Source organism: Neopsephotus bourkii, unplaced genomic scaffold (genome assembly GCF_033783945.1).
Source record: "Neopsephotus bourkii isolate Nb327-2 ecotype Australia unplaced genomic scaffold, CSIRO-AGI_Nbou_v1 NB_1630, whole genome shotgun sequence".
NCBI lineage: Eukaryota > Metazoa > Chordata > Aves > Psittaciformes > Psittacidae > Neopsephotus > Neopsephotus bourkii.
In genome coordinates, this window is record NW_026902105.1 from 2,883,298 (window position 1) to 2,898,598 (window position 15,301).

Here is a 15,301-nt window from a genome sequence, read left to right on the forward strand (position 1 = left end):
GATTTGGCTTCAGCACCCATGGCCCATTAATGTTTACTCAGTGTTAATATATTACAAATAAAAAGCACTTTTGTGTGGGTCCTTTGTCCTGTTGATGACAAGGAGATTCTTCCCACTTCCCACAGTTCCACCCATGCTGGCGTCTTTTGTAGAAAGAATGGCTTCTAGAGCATTTATGTCTCACAGAAAATGTTACGGAAAGAGCCTGTGGTTCACTTTAGGATTCTGAAAAATGTATCTGTAACAGAGCAAAATCTTCCTTCATCTGCCTTCCTTCATCTGCCTTTTCATTAAGAGAATATTTGCATGCAGATCAGCTGTATTTGCTCCAGCTTATTGCAGTTATACATCTTAAGCATCACTTCCCTGAACGTTACCCATGCATTTCAGTTTTCTCCCCAGTATCAAGGGGCATACACAGCATTGGCATCATAGCTACAGCCAAACTGAGAAGGAAAATTCATGGGCCTTCTTTTTAATAAAATAAAACAATGAGGCTGCTTCCCTCTGCCTGAAGATATATTTTAGACAAGCAAATAATGATAAATATATTCTGAAAAAGGTCAGGGCAACAAATGAAGTGCCTGGCTCTTTGAGCAGTAATAGCACTGAGCAAAGAAACGTCTTCTCATTCTCTGAGGAGCATAAATCCTGTCTTCAGTTCTTAAAGTATTCACAGATAATCTTTCAAAATAGAACATAAAACCAGTTTTTGTATGTCCATGTTATAAGCTACAAACAAAGGCTTCCTCCAGGGGCAAGCCTTGCTTCTCCAGCATCACCATAAATTACCATAAGCTCCTATGCAGACTGTGCCTGATGCTGAAAATAAAGTTTTATTACTGAAAAGATATTTTCTAGTATTACTGAAATTAGTTTTAAATGCCATCCTAAAATACTTACATGGCATGGTCCTAAAGCACATATGGCTTGTACAAGCTGTGTTTGCAAGCACAGGACTGTATTTGTATTTGTGTGCTTTTAGAAGTGAAAACGATTTAGACCAGCACTTGTAAGTTCATAGCTGATCCTTTAAAGATGGTGTAGTCCTTACAGAGCAACTGCTCACAAACTGCTATGCACACTTCCTCTGAAATTTAGGTCTCTTTATTGTTCCTCAAAGTGTCATTAATGTTCACTGATATGGAAATCACGGGTAGGCAGGCATGGAAACGTCACTGGTGCTGCTCATCTCACAGAGAGCTTGTGATGCCTTTGGGGTGTGTTATAACACCGGTGGTTTCAGTCTTCCCTTTTATTTCTCTAAGACAGCAGTGTGATAGAGCAAACACTTCCAGGGCATTGCAGGGTGTGACACAGAGAGCAGGACTAATGCTATGTAGGCCTTTGCAAGCCCCAGATGTCCAGGGAGCTGTGGGTCAGCCTGCTCCAGCCTTATGCACTGCACTGAAGCTCACTATAGCTTTCCATGTTAATCAGGTTCAAAGAAAGGCCAAACCAAACAAACAAGCCCTATGTGCCCCTGCAAGCTTATCAGCACAGCTGAAGCTTTTCTTTAATTTCTTGTTTGCTTGTTTGTGTGGAGAAATCTGCAGTCACTTAACAGGCTTGGCATTGTGTGTGACTCCCTGCATCTACAACTAGGTCAGCCGGCAGGGTAAGGCACTGTACACGCGAGAGGCTCCCTCGGCTCAGCCGGTGCCTGCTGATTATATTTTGGGAATTAGCTAGGTAGAAGAGAATGTCCTCCCAGGCATGCGCTACCCTGAAACTTTAGTCCGCTTGCAGGAGTCATCTGAAACCTCTTCTTGGCTCCAGCTGAAAAGAGTGCTAGATCCACGGCAGCCAAAGCAAGACTGAAATGGTGGGAAGCTCAGGGGGATTCTCTTCTTCCTTCTTTTCAGCACTTGTAACTACTCAGTAATTAGTCACAGCACCCAACACTATACAGGGCTTGAGCTATGTTCAGAGAGTATCAGCTTTCCAAAGTGATGTGGCTAACTCTTGGGTAGGATAAAAGTGAGAGGATAAAGACCTAGAGTATTTTTACTAGGACTATTTTTATTTTCCCTATGAACATAATTCCTATCGCTGCCTTAGGCAAAGACAAATGAAACTGCAAAGATGACAGCTACCCTTACGTCTAGGCAGGCAGAACTCTGCATTCTGCCAAAGCGTGGGTTTGCCTGCTCTGTCTCTAGCGGAGCTGTCTCTGTTGTAGTGCCATCAATGTGGAAACACTGCTGCAAGAACATATTTTTGGCTGTCACTCAGAAACTGCTGCCAGCCCACTGCAGAGCCTGGGAGACCTTTTACACTGTGAGCTTGCCTTTAAGGGGAAAGTCCTTACAGGATGAATGTTCCACATCACTCTCATAGCTCAAATGTTAGGATAATCTGTAAATGAAAAAACCCAATCAAGCAACAGATAAAGCTGACAGCTCTGCAGGGTCCTTCCTGGGACATGCTAATGCTCTAAAAGCTAGGGAATTATACCCAGCTTACTTCCAAACTTGCCCATATGATAAAATTCTCCTTCAGGCAGGATACCAAAGAGTCTTTGACTGCACAACTAATGTGGAGGTGACAAACAGAGGGACACCTCCATCCTACCTTCTCCTTTTTTGATTGCTTAAAACATAATCTTCCATATTACCCAGAATTTGTAAAAGTGCAGCTAAGTACTCTTTCTACCACCCTCTCTGCCCCTCCTTTTGCACTATGCCCAACCATCCCTATGCACTAATGACAGCACTTAACCCTATTTCAGGAATTACAGAGTCAGAGGAGGTTAAAGGAAGCTTTAGGGGTGATCATTAACAACCTCCTGGGGAGGCTGCCTGAACAAGGATAGCGGTGGAGGTTGCCAGGGGGCATGGTTGTCCTGCCCAGATGGTGTTGCTGTGCGTTTGCACCTCGGCACATCTGCCCTGCTTCTTGAGGTGTGGTGGGAAAAGATCTGAGCGATGGGGAGCAAGCTGGGACTTTTGCAATGTGCTGTCCATGTGCAGAAGTAAGCTGGAACATACTCTGAAAGCCCTCCAAGTGTGGAGCCAGGGTGGCCACACAAGAAGCTTGCGCATAATTGCGTTGCATTTTGAATTCACACTGAATTGACAACAGCAATTTCTAGGGTGGATAAGCCTGAAGATGGAAAAGTCTGCTTAAGCACAGAAACACGAGTGCAGAAATGCATCAAATAATGAGAATATAGAAAAGGTGTAGTACAGATTTCCATTCTGTCTCATGGTGCAAGGAGAAATGAACAGTTGGAGAAATTAAAATGTGACACTTTCAGGAGAGATGAGAAGTCAGCTTGTTTCTCATGATGGATAGCTCAGCCATGAGACTCCCAGCTCGTAGTTGCTACCGAAGGTGAAATCTCTGTAGGAGTCAGTAAGGGCATGAATACTAACATGGGTGTTCAGAGTTGCAACACTTTGAAATTTTGAAAGCAGTCAGGGTTTACCCAAATCCTCAGCTAATCAAGATTAGGACATTTCTTGCCCTTTCCTCTACTGACTACTGTCAGGGAAAGGATATAGAACTACATGAGCCATGTAGCTAATCCAGCAAAACAGTTAGTGTGATATACACATGGGTGTCACATTAAGAAATGGTATGACTTTGTAACAGCTACAGCCTTGGTGACAATGGCATTCCTTTCAAGCATTCTCACCCAGTTGTGTATTTTACTTCTTGTATAAAATCATTAATAACTTCAAAGTGAAAATCCCAAAAATGTCAAATCTAATGAAGGAACTCCCCAGTGACTGGATGGGAGGCAGAGGCTCCAGGAGTATTTGTTCACTTTAAGAAAAGACAAATGTCTTAGATTACAGGTATACTATGGCCTTGGATATATACTAATTCTCAATCACAATTAGCCCTCCACACTTTCCACAGAGGAACAGTTCTAAGAAGCCTGTTTAGATACACACGAACTCTCTGTAAAAATAGCCTACTCTGGGTATTAAGAAGTCAACTTTTAAAACTGATCACACAAGCAGAACTATCCAGCAGCCTGTGCATAGCACCACCTCGGTAAAGGACACATCGAGTATTAGATCTCACTCCAGTACCCCAGTTTCCCTGCGAGCACCACCTCTTATCAGATCACAATGTCTGGATTAATCCATCAGGCCGGCAGCATGACATTAAGGCTTGCACGCTACGGAGGCAAAAGGTCTCTCTGCAAATGTAACAAGCCAGCCACAGTGTTGCAATGCTTACTAAGGAATTGCAAGAGCCTGTAATATTGCATGGCTTTTCTGCCCAAATGCCACAGCGAAGGGATCTGAATGTTCATTACAGGAAAAACTAATGGGCTGGGTGGAAAATTATAAAGGTGGGCATCATTAGTGGCATCTGAAAGGAGCAATATCTCTAAAATGTAATAATAAGATTTTTTAAAAATTACTTATTTTGAGGGTTTTGGAGCTGACAACGCTGCAGTTTGCACATTACTCTCAGTATTTTGGTTTAGAGCAACGAAACACAGAAACGTGCCCAGCTCTTTCTGGCTGGTCAGCCCTTGCTCAGCCATGTGTTCTTCACACAGACATGAGATCCTCTTCACCACAGAGACGCAGAGTCATAGAATCATTGACAGGTCGGGGTTGGAAGCAACCTTAAAGATCACCTAGTTCAAGTCCCCTGCCATGGGTAGAGACACCTCCCACTAGTCCAGGTTGCTCAAAGCACCATCCAACCTGGGCCTTGAACACTGGCAGGGATGGGACAACCTGTGCCAGTGCCTCACCACCTTTGTAGTGAAGAATTTCTTCTTTATAGCTGATTGAAATCTACACTCTTTCAGTTTAAAGCCATTTCCCCTTGTCCTATCACTTCATGCCCTTGTAAAATGTCCCTTTCCAGACTTCTTGTAGGCACCTTTAGGCACTGGGAGCTGCTCTAAGATCTCCCTGAAGCCTTCTCTTCTCCAGGCTGAACAAGTCAAACTCTCTCAGCCTGTCTCAATAGCAGAGGTGCTTCAGCCCCTGATCATCTTCATGGCCTCCTCTGGACTCTCTGAAGCAGGTCCATGTCCCTCTTTTGATGCAGGCACCAGAGCTGGATGCAGTGCTCCAGATGGGGTCTCATAAGAGCAGAGCAGAGGGGCAGGATCACCTCCTTCGACCTGCTGGTCACACTCCTTTTGATGTAGCCCAGTCCGTGACTGGCTTTCTGGGCTGCAGGTGCACACTGCTGGTTCATGTTGAGCTTCTCATCAATCAACACCCCTAAGTCCTCCTCAGGGCTGCTCTCAGTCCATTCTCCCTCAGCCTGTATTTGTGCTTGGGATTGCCCTGACCCAGGTGCAGGACCTTGCACTTGGCCTTGTTGAACTTCATAAAGTTAGCACAGGCCCACCCCTCTATACCTATGTATATGACCAGTGGAGGCTGGCTGTGGAACAAAGGGAAGGCAGGAGAGCAGAGCCACCCTACAGAGCTGCTTGGTGGTTTTCCTGGGCCCCTTCCCTGCCGTCAACCCCAAATTTCTGCTCTCATTCCTATCACTTGTTTGCTGCAAAAAATATCCATCCCCTCAGGCTCATTGCTGAAGGCCAGATTTTCATGAATGTTAAGCAGTTTTATTCTTAAATGAAATTAATAGAAGCTGTGGATGCTGTAGACATTTGGAAGTGCAGTGTTAATCCATTCGTTCCCCAGGGCACACCTATGATGGAAAAACTGCCCTATTTAAAGTAGATGAATTTTAAACCATGAGATTAGTGAGATTTTTTTGCAACTTAAGTCATTCAGGAAAGGCCTCATGTTCCCTATCTCAGCTGTGTCTATAAAAAGTATTGTTTCCATTAAACAGGCTTAATTGTTTCTGAAGCCCCTGGATGAAACGCACTGAGCCCCAAGGGTTCTTGCTGTGTTTGTTACTATGGCACTTTCCAACTGATCCATGCTGTTTGCAGAGAGCTGAAGGGCCAGGGGACTCCAAATCCCTCGCTTTGGTTGCAGAGCTCCAGCCCTGATCCCCAGGCCTCTCACTTTTGTTCCACCTCACCCTGTGCTGGCTTTGAGCAGGGAGACAGACTCACTCACAGAGGTCCCTTCCAACCAAAATTATTCAGTGTTTCTCTCTGGACACCTGAGTGGGCTTCAGCTTTCGTTTCTCAACACAGCACAGAACCAAGGAGTAAAGGCAGGTCTGTGCTGAGCACTTTGGTTTGCAAGGTTAAGGAGGTCTTGCTGTGAGGCTGCCTCTTTTCTGCAGGGAGTTTCAGTGTAGGTTTGGCTGGCCCCTGCAGCACTGTGCTGCTGCAAAGGCAAGGCACGACCGCTGCATCTCATCTGGGCAAGTACCATAAGCACATACAGGCTTCCCCAACACGCTCTGTCCTCATGGGCATAGCACGCAGTTGCTCCCACCAACCTGCTGTATAAATATAATTCCATATATTTGTAGCTTCTCCAAACTCAGTGATGCAACTAGAGGATCAGGTCACGATAAGCTGAACTCTTGCTCCTTTTACCCTGGACTGTGAGCCTCAGGGCCAACTGCTCCCAGGAGCTCTTGTTATTTAAGACAAGGAGTGAAAGAAACTCAAGGAAATCTCCAGATCAGGACCACCACAGCACAGCAACCAGAGCAGTCCCTCACTTGTAAGACAGCATTGCCCTGGAGGGCTCATGGAGGAGAGGAGCAGATCAATGAGCAATGTGTGAGGAAGAATCTGCAAATGAGAAAAACATACTGAGAAGAAGAAAAGCAGACGAGAGGGAAGAAGTCAAGAGCAATTAACTTGCTCAAAGAAGAAATAAACCACACAAAGCAGCATTAAAGAAAGGAAAAATCAGTTACATTACTAATAATTATTTTATAAGCAGTTGCTGCAGTTAGCACAGGGACCTTGTTCAGTTACAGAGGAATTGATCCACTGAGCACTTCTGTGAGCAATGTGCTCTGCGTTGCCAGAAGTACTGTCTGCCAAAAAGTATTTTCATAAAAATGTGAAGAACCAAAGCTTCCCATAAAGTTACTGTCCAGCTAATGACCTTCCCCTCTATCATAGCCAGCGAGAAAGTCTTTTCTTTCCCATTGGCAATTCTTCCAGAGAACATTTTAACAGGAACCACAGGTATTAAGACAACGTTTAGAAAGCTGGTGTCAAATATAACGATTCCACATTGAACTGTACAATTTCTGTCCTTTTTGAAAGGACCTCTGTGCTTTTTGAAGTTCTCCTGTGCTCACTTTCTGCCTTTACTGGGAAGTGCATCCTTTCAGCCAGCCTTTGCATGGTGGGAAAGAGTTGCATTTCAAACACAAATCTAGATTTCTTCTGTTGATGGGAAAAAACAGCCTGGAGAAGGCAGCCATTCCCACAGTGGGAATATTCTCCTGGGCTAGCGGCTGAAAGTCTGTGTTCAATCTTTGCTCTAATGCTGCTTCAACAGGAGCAAGTCAGGTCCTTTCCCAGTGCCTCATTCTCCCCATCCGTAAAACAAAGGTATACTAGCAATACATAGCACTTTGAGTGAAAGTAGGTATAGAGAGATATTGCTGCTGCTGTTATGTTACTATTACTCACACTTTTACATCTCCTTTCTCACCTGCAATGTATTAAGCATTACCTCACATGAAACTCATAACTGCACCTACCAAATTTGGTTGTTTGCCATCTAAGTTGTGCTTTAGGCAAGAAAAGGAGCCTCCTTATCTTACAGCTGCCTCAAGTTCATGTAGCAAGTGTCAACAGTTCTTCTATCTCTCTTGTTCTCAACGCATTCCTTATCTTAAGCAGGTCATGTTTCATATTGTATTTTCCAAATCCAGGAAATTCAGTGCCAGTTCATGTCTATGTTAATTGTTTAATTGAAATACACTCAATCCAGTTGCTAATTCACCCAGGCAGAATAAATGTGATTCAGAGGAATTTGACATGGAAGAACCTAGCACATTTTTTTACCCAAGTCTAGAATAAAAAGAGAGATCTTGATTATTTTCAGCTTCAGAATGAACAAAGGGCAAAACAATGTGAAGGATGGCAATGGAATTTACTGAAAGATGTTTATTGTGTGTCTGCTTTCCAGGTGTGAGAGAGAATAAAATGTACTCCCTGTTGGAATTTTGGAATACAGTTGCAGAATAGATTCAAAGATATCCAAAATGCCACTGCTGGGCGATCACTTATCCTTGTAAACAAGGAGTGAGTTCTGCAATAAATTCTGGTGCCTCCTGTGAGGTCATTTCATTCTGGTAAAAACCTGCGCATCTTTCCAACAAGCAATGTTTTACCAGAAGCAAAGAGCCTGTCCAGACTCCCAACTCTGCTATGAACATGCAGTTACTCACCTTTAAAACAACACTTTTTAACCTCACTTTGGCTAATACAAGACACTAAACCTCTAGCCTAGCTATGTTTCAGGTCCTCTTTTCATAGGAAAAATCAATATAGTGCTACACAGCAGTAAACAGATCTGAGATGACACAGTTTGCAGTGGTTAGCAGGTTGGACAGTATAAATGTTTGCTTCTCTGGATCTTGCTGTTAAAATTCACCTCTTGCACATACACAGGCTGCAATTTTAATATGCTTAAATTGTATCCTCAGGGTGTCATCCTATTCTACACATTCAGTGGAAGCTTTGCATCTGAGTTAGTCTGGCAAGATGTTAAATCGTATTTCTTCAAACACAGCAAAGCCAACAGCCTTTTCCTAGACCCAAACACCATTTTCTAAAGTAGGGTTTGCTTCCATGTTTGTTTCCAGCCTTAGCTATTGCCCATTTCACAGTATACTCATCACTTTAACCCTATCCCTAAGTTAAAGGAACATCAACAGACATGAAAAAACTCCCAGAATTTGAATGCTATACTGGTGAAGACCATACAAGTACTTAAGACATTAGAAGAAGCAGCACTTTTATCTGAACATCAGATTAAATCCAAGGCGTTTTCATAGAAACATGGAATCATTTAGGTTGGAAAAGACCTTTAAGACCAAGTTCAACCATTAACCCAGCACTGCCAAGTCCACCAATAAAACATGTCCTCACGTGCCACATTTACACATCTTTTAAATACCTCCAGGGGTGGTGACTCCATCACTTCCCTGTGCAGCCTGTTCCAATGCCTGACAACCGTTCTAGTGAAGGAATTTTTTTGCCTATTGGTAAAAAGACACTCTGAGAAGAGATGGAAGAATTTGCACTGCCACTTGGGGAATGTACTGAAAGATCTAAATTTACCAGGAGGTAAATTGCTGCCCTTTTGGCAAATTAAAAATAAACAGGCAGTGATATGTGTCCTATAGTCCATATCGAGGTATGCTGGGCAAAAGGAGACTTCAGCTCCCAGGAACCCCAAGTGAAATATTAGCTTTGCTGCACGTCTGTGAAGAGCCAGGCATACCATTGTTTATAGCCTGTGAGAAATGAGGGCAGGACTAGGAAGCACAAGACAAGCTGTACCAACATTGCCCTCTATCAGAAATTTTAAGTAAAGATAAAATTTACATGATTTATGGGGTTTGTATTTGGCAGATATTTTTGTTGTAGTTAGCATAAGAAGCACACCACCATATAAACCGTACACATACACCAATTTATTCATGTGAGGACATGATTCAGTGGAAGTGCTGCATGAAGCAGCTGTACAGCTCAGTGCTCTTGTACCTTCAGAGCCTCTCGCTCTCCCACTGTCTCTCTCCCTCCAAGTGCTGGTGCATTTACAGCTACAAGGCAGATCAGGTTAAAGAACTGATTCAACTGAAAAATAACAGAATGGGTGGAAAAAAAGTTTAACTTTCAGCTACATGAGTCCACTGTGTTGTTGCAGAATGCTTATCCTGGTGCAGCACTGGCAGAGGGGGAGGTAACGCAGGACGGGACCAGCAGGCAAGGACACAGAAGGGAGATGATGACTTTGGTAGCTGGCTCTGGTGTCAAATAGTTTCTTATGAAACTATGACCTAAACCTTTTTCTAACACAATGCTGTGGTGGGGAAAGTATTTATCTAGGATTATAACCAAAGGATTTGAATGAGAGGAAACTGTGAATTTAAAACAATACAGTAAACTATTACAATTAAAAAACCCCTACTTTTTAAAGGAAAAATCTTTAGGACTGTTATATAGGACTAAGATGGGGCCTTCGTTTTTCCTGTTAAAACCACTGTGGTAGTAGCCTGTATTATCTCCAGTCTAGCCAGCAACTTCTGTGGTCAAAGGCACTGTCTACAAAGGCACAAGGTATGTTGTGCTTAGTTAAATGAGGGCTGGCAGAGCTGGGTGCCAAGTTATAATGGGTAGTCCTTTATTGCACTCATACTTCACCACCTTTTGTAAAACGTAATTTGCCAATCCATTACTGCCATGATTATACATTGCTTCCATTTTTCTGAATATACAGACATATAATTCATTTGAACGCTATATGATACTGAAATTACGTAAATGGAATTTTAATTCAGTGAAGATTCACAGTGGGGTTCAGGCATTTAACTCCGGTGAAGTGACATCTAGCATCACTGGTGTCCGCAGAGCTTATTCCTGGCTGCTCCCACAGCTCCCCAGGCATCCAACCACTCTGCTGACAGACCCCCCTGGGCTCTGAGTTTTATTCCACTGGACAAGTCCATAACTGTCTGACATTCAGTGCACCCTTCAAGGTTCTACTGGCACAGCCAGGCCAGCTGAGCTCTGCTGTACACATGGGTGTGCTGGACAAAGAGGATGCTCCCTGAGTTTGTATTATTTTAGAGTAGGGATAATAAGAAGCCTGACGCAGCATTGTATGGATGGAAGTGCTGCACATGTATGTGGCTGTGCCCCCAGGTGTTGCTGACTGTTCAGGGCTGCAGCCTTCCCAGCCCCTTCTTCTTGATTAGTCTAAGCCTTGACCTAGTGCCCAACAAGAAGCCTCTGTCACCTTATCTCTACAATAGAGCTCTAAATCAGAGGCTCTGAAACACAGATTCATGACAGCTCCGAGCTTCCCATGTGCCTCATTCATAAATCAGATACTCTGCCAAATGCCTTGGTTCTGAGTTCTGCATCAGCAGATAGAAGGGGCCTCGAGGATCATCTGGTCCAACCTTTCTTAGCAAAAACATGCCCTAGACTAGATGTCCCAGCACCCTGTTCAGACAAATCTTAAGAGTCCACTGCTGGGGAGTCCACCGTTTCACAGGGGAGGTTATTCCAATGAGTGTTCTCATTGTGAAAAGTTTTTAAAGTCAAGTCCACCAGAGTGTGGCCTGCCCCAAAGCTTTATAGGCACGCTGGTTTGTCTTTCTGCACCTGTCCTGAATATGCTGCCCACATTGTATAGAATAAATAAATACACACATGCATAAATAGATACAAATGGGGACTTCAACGTTAATTAAGGTAATTCAGGATTTTCAAACATTTTGTAAAATTCGTATCTGTTACCTCCCTCAAGTCCTTATCTGAAGCTGGAAGCCAGGGAGGCAGTTTTAAATCGAAGTGGCAGCCAGGAAAGAGACATTCTATCTGCTTCACAAAGCCTGGCTGAAGAACATACCCAATTTCTGCTCCAGTTTAAAAACATCTTTTTCATAGACCTAAATTTCAATCTTAAGGCTTGTGTCTCCCAGGCAACATCAAGAAAGATTAAAATGCAATGTGCTTTGATAGGTATCTTTTATTAAAATGCTTTCAAAAAGCCACCTACAGGAAAAATAAAAGTAAATAAAAAGTAATACAAGTTTATTTTCTCTCCACTCTCTTTGAATAACTTTGGGAAAACAGTAATATTGTTATTCATTTTTCCCATCAGACAAACTGATGCAGGCTGGAGGATGGGGTCCTATTCTGAAGCTTACCTGTGTCACATGGAACATCATGATCTTATGCCATTGTATTTCCTATTTTTCAGATATTCGAACCGTGTGCAACTAGACAGTGGGCTGTATGTATAGCAATATTATTCTTTTCTAACTTAGATCCACAGACACTCTCAAGCTTTAGAAAACAGAGCTTTCCATTTTTTGGGCTCTACCTTTGCACATTGTAATAGAACCTTTATTTTAGAACCTATACCACCAAAATAAACAAAAAATTAAATAAAACCCACTGACACATTAATAAAACGGTGAGTAAAATTCTGATCACGTTAAAACTCATTATAATATTCCCAGTGTCTTCAGGAAATCAGTTTGTCAGTGTTTGTTTGTATAATACCTGTGTAACATGGGCTCAGAGAATGCCAGAAAGCGAGGGAAACTATACCATGTCTGCCAATCTCTGCTGCATGTCAAAAAAGAACACATAGCTCTGCAGAGATCATTGCAGAAAACTTGGCTACAAATCAAAACAAATAAACAGAAATAGGTAAATAGTAAGAATTCAAATAAAATCTGCATTGTCAAGAGTCACTGCACTAGAATGAAAAGCTAAAATCCTTTCACCATGTTCATTTTGGAAATGGAATGGCAACCTCAGCTCACAAACGAGAGGCTTTCATGGGATGGAATCCTTGGATGGCTCCTGACAGCAGCCTGCAACAAGTGTTTTGGCGGAAGATCCTGTGTAGCAGACATGGATTCCCTAGCTGGGGACTCCCCATTGCTGCCTGGTGCATCACACATGCTCTGGGTCACGTAAGCCCTGTGGGACTCTCCTAGACATGGGTAGTGTTACTTTCATCACCAGGGTTTTCAAACAGCAGCAGCTACTTCCATAGCCTGTCTCAAGTGTTCTTATTTTCACTCTCCAAATCTAAAAGAGCAATCACTTCATGCAGCTGGTACAAGATCAGGTCTAAGAACAACCATACCCCAGCCACCTCCTGCCTAACTTGCCTAGGTAAGCTGTCTCAATTTTTAGTTCTACCCGCAAATATCACTGCACACCCCCATGCAGACTCAAGTCAATCTGTATTAAGTTTATGCATGAGTTTTCCCGAACAAAAATCTGTCAGATATTTAAAGCTGAATACAGACCTACATGGAGAGCTGATCCGAAGTAATTTTTGACATAAATTTGGGTTGTAGAATTAGATTTCTATGCAGTGATTTCAAGAGAGACTTTTTTTTTCAAAAAATACAACAGGAAACAATTGAGGTTGAAAAGACACATTACATTATTTTCCTCCCCAAATGAAATTTCAACAAATACATTTCTGAAGCCATAAATAAAGTGTACTATTTGCTTCAGGCCTCCAAGTCTTTGTAAAAATATCCCAGTCAAGCCAGATGGAGCAATGTTCCAGGCAAGTACGTTTATAAAAACATTAGTGAACATATCTGTTTAATCTACCATATACCCACTCATATTGTGATAGCTCCAGTTTAAAATGTTAATCTTCACAGTATTCTGTGTGATACCATTTATAACTACTGCACACCTTGGGCCTGGGTTTCTCACTGACAGCTCACTTCAACATCACACTGCAGCTCACTGCTACTGTGTGCTTATTCTGAGGGTGCCAATATCCTGATTATTTAATTTGTGTTAATCCTTTTTGCCTTTTTAGTTTTCCAGTTAAGAGTCGTAGATTGCCTGCAGGCCTGCTTTGCACCTCACTGATCTTAGTCAACCAAATGGCAAATATGGTTATAAACCCAACCACATTAGGACTTAAGTGGCAGATCATAGGTCCTTGTTCTCAGAATCCCCTCCTATGGTTTTACAAGCATGCTATCACTATACAGGTTAGAAATGCTGGCTATTCTTCTGCTAAGTACTGATTTTATAGTATCATTTACTAACTACTTTATAGAGGTTAATGCCAAGTTTCCATCTGATAGCTTGGAGCTATGGATCACTCAAAAAAAATCTTATCAAGTTCCAAAAATAACAAGATAATGACTTGCATTTGTTATTTAGTGCTGGCATATATTGCCACATTTTGAGGAAATGGCTTGCAATAATAATGGCAATATGTACCTATGGTGAAGATTTATAAGAATTTCCACTGAAAACTGTTAATAATTCAGCCACTAAGAAATTGTTCTTGATGGAATTTGTAATGTGGGTATTTAAAAATAAGTCTGCCCACCTTTAAGGTAGCCAAGTTTCTGTTTTACTAAGTTATTTTGGAGGATGTGTTTTTGTACTGATATGAGAAACATCAACCAAATTGTACCAGTAGGAGCATGTCAAGAGTATTATAACTGGATGTGGGCAGTTCAGCCAAAGGAACATTCTCAGAAGTCTCTGGTGGTGGAAGAACAACATAAATGGCTGAAGGAAGACTGACCTGCCACACTATGGGCTGGTTAACAGCATTTACACTTTTGAACTAGATTATGCAGTTTGAAGCTGCTGAAGCTGTAAGTACTTGAGGGGGAGAAGAGCACTGGAGCAGAGTCCTGGAGCTACTCCCAGAGACAAGCCACGTCCTTTGCTGGGCTGGAACTATGTGAAGTCACCTCTCTGGTATCTGTGATAGCATTTTGCCTCCTCTGTGCTGCAGTTCCCCACTAGCCACCCATGGCTGTAAGATGGCTCCAACTCCTGCCTACTTGAAAAAAAAAAAAAAAGGAGAAAAATAAGAACAAATTGCTGGGTTCACAAATACCAGAAACCAAAATAGGCTACTTTTTGTACATGGCTCCTGCTTTCTCCAGATAATACCATGAATTAAGATGATAAGCAATTTTATGCAATAAATGGAATTCAGAAAGAAATTTCACGACTAATAGAGTAATTTATAACCTGCTATTTTTCACTTCGCAGTTATTGTGCATGGTGAGAAAAACAGGGTTTGGTGCCAAAGCAAAATTGCGAGTTTTTTCCCAGGTCCATCTTTTCCCACTCTTCACCTGCATGCACACTGTCTTCCTTCCCAAGCCCTTCACTGTAGATAGATAGCAGTACAGCAGTTGAGTACACACACAGAGGTAGTTTTGACCACTGAACTACCACTGCATTCGCCAGCACTGTTTTCTCAGAGCCGACCCAGGAAAACCAGCCAGCCGCAGCGAGAACAAACACACGTTTTCAACCCCTACCGTTCTTCTCTGAGGGCAAAATCGCATAAAGCTCCTTAACAACATCTGCTTCCTAGCGGTGAACGAGGCCCCTCTGATCCGTATGCGATTTTCCCACAAATTCCCTATCAGAATGAGATATATCGGGAGTCGGGAGTCGCAGGCGCCCGCCGGGCCCTGAGGTGGGCAGCGCTGACCAGGCGCTGAGGCAGCTACTGCCCACCGGCCCGAGGCGCTCACAGCAGGATCGACTGGGTGTCCCGCAGAGGCTGGCAGTGTCCACGATGGCGGTGGTGCCCCGAGGGAGATCCGGCCGTGCCGTGCAGAGAAGTGAACGGCTAAACGTGCCACGCGCGACCCGGCCGGGTCTCGAACCCTGGGAGCCCAGGGCCCAGAGCGGACCTGTCAGTCACTGCGC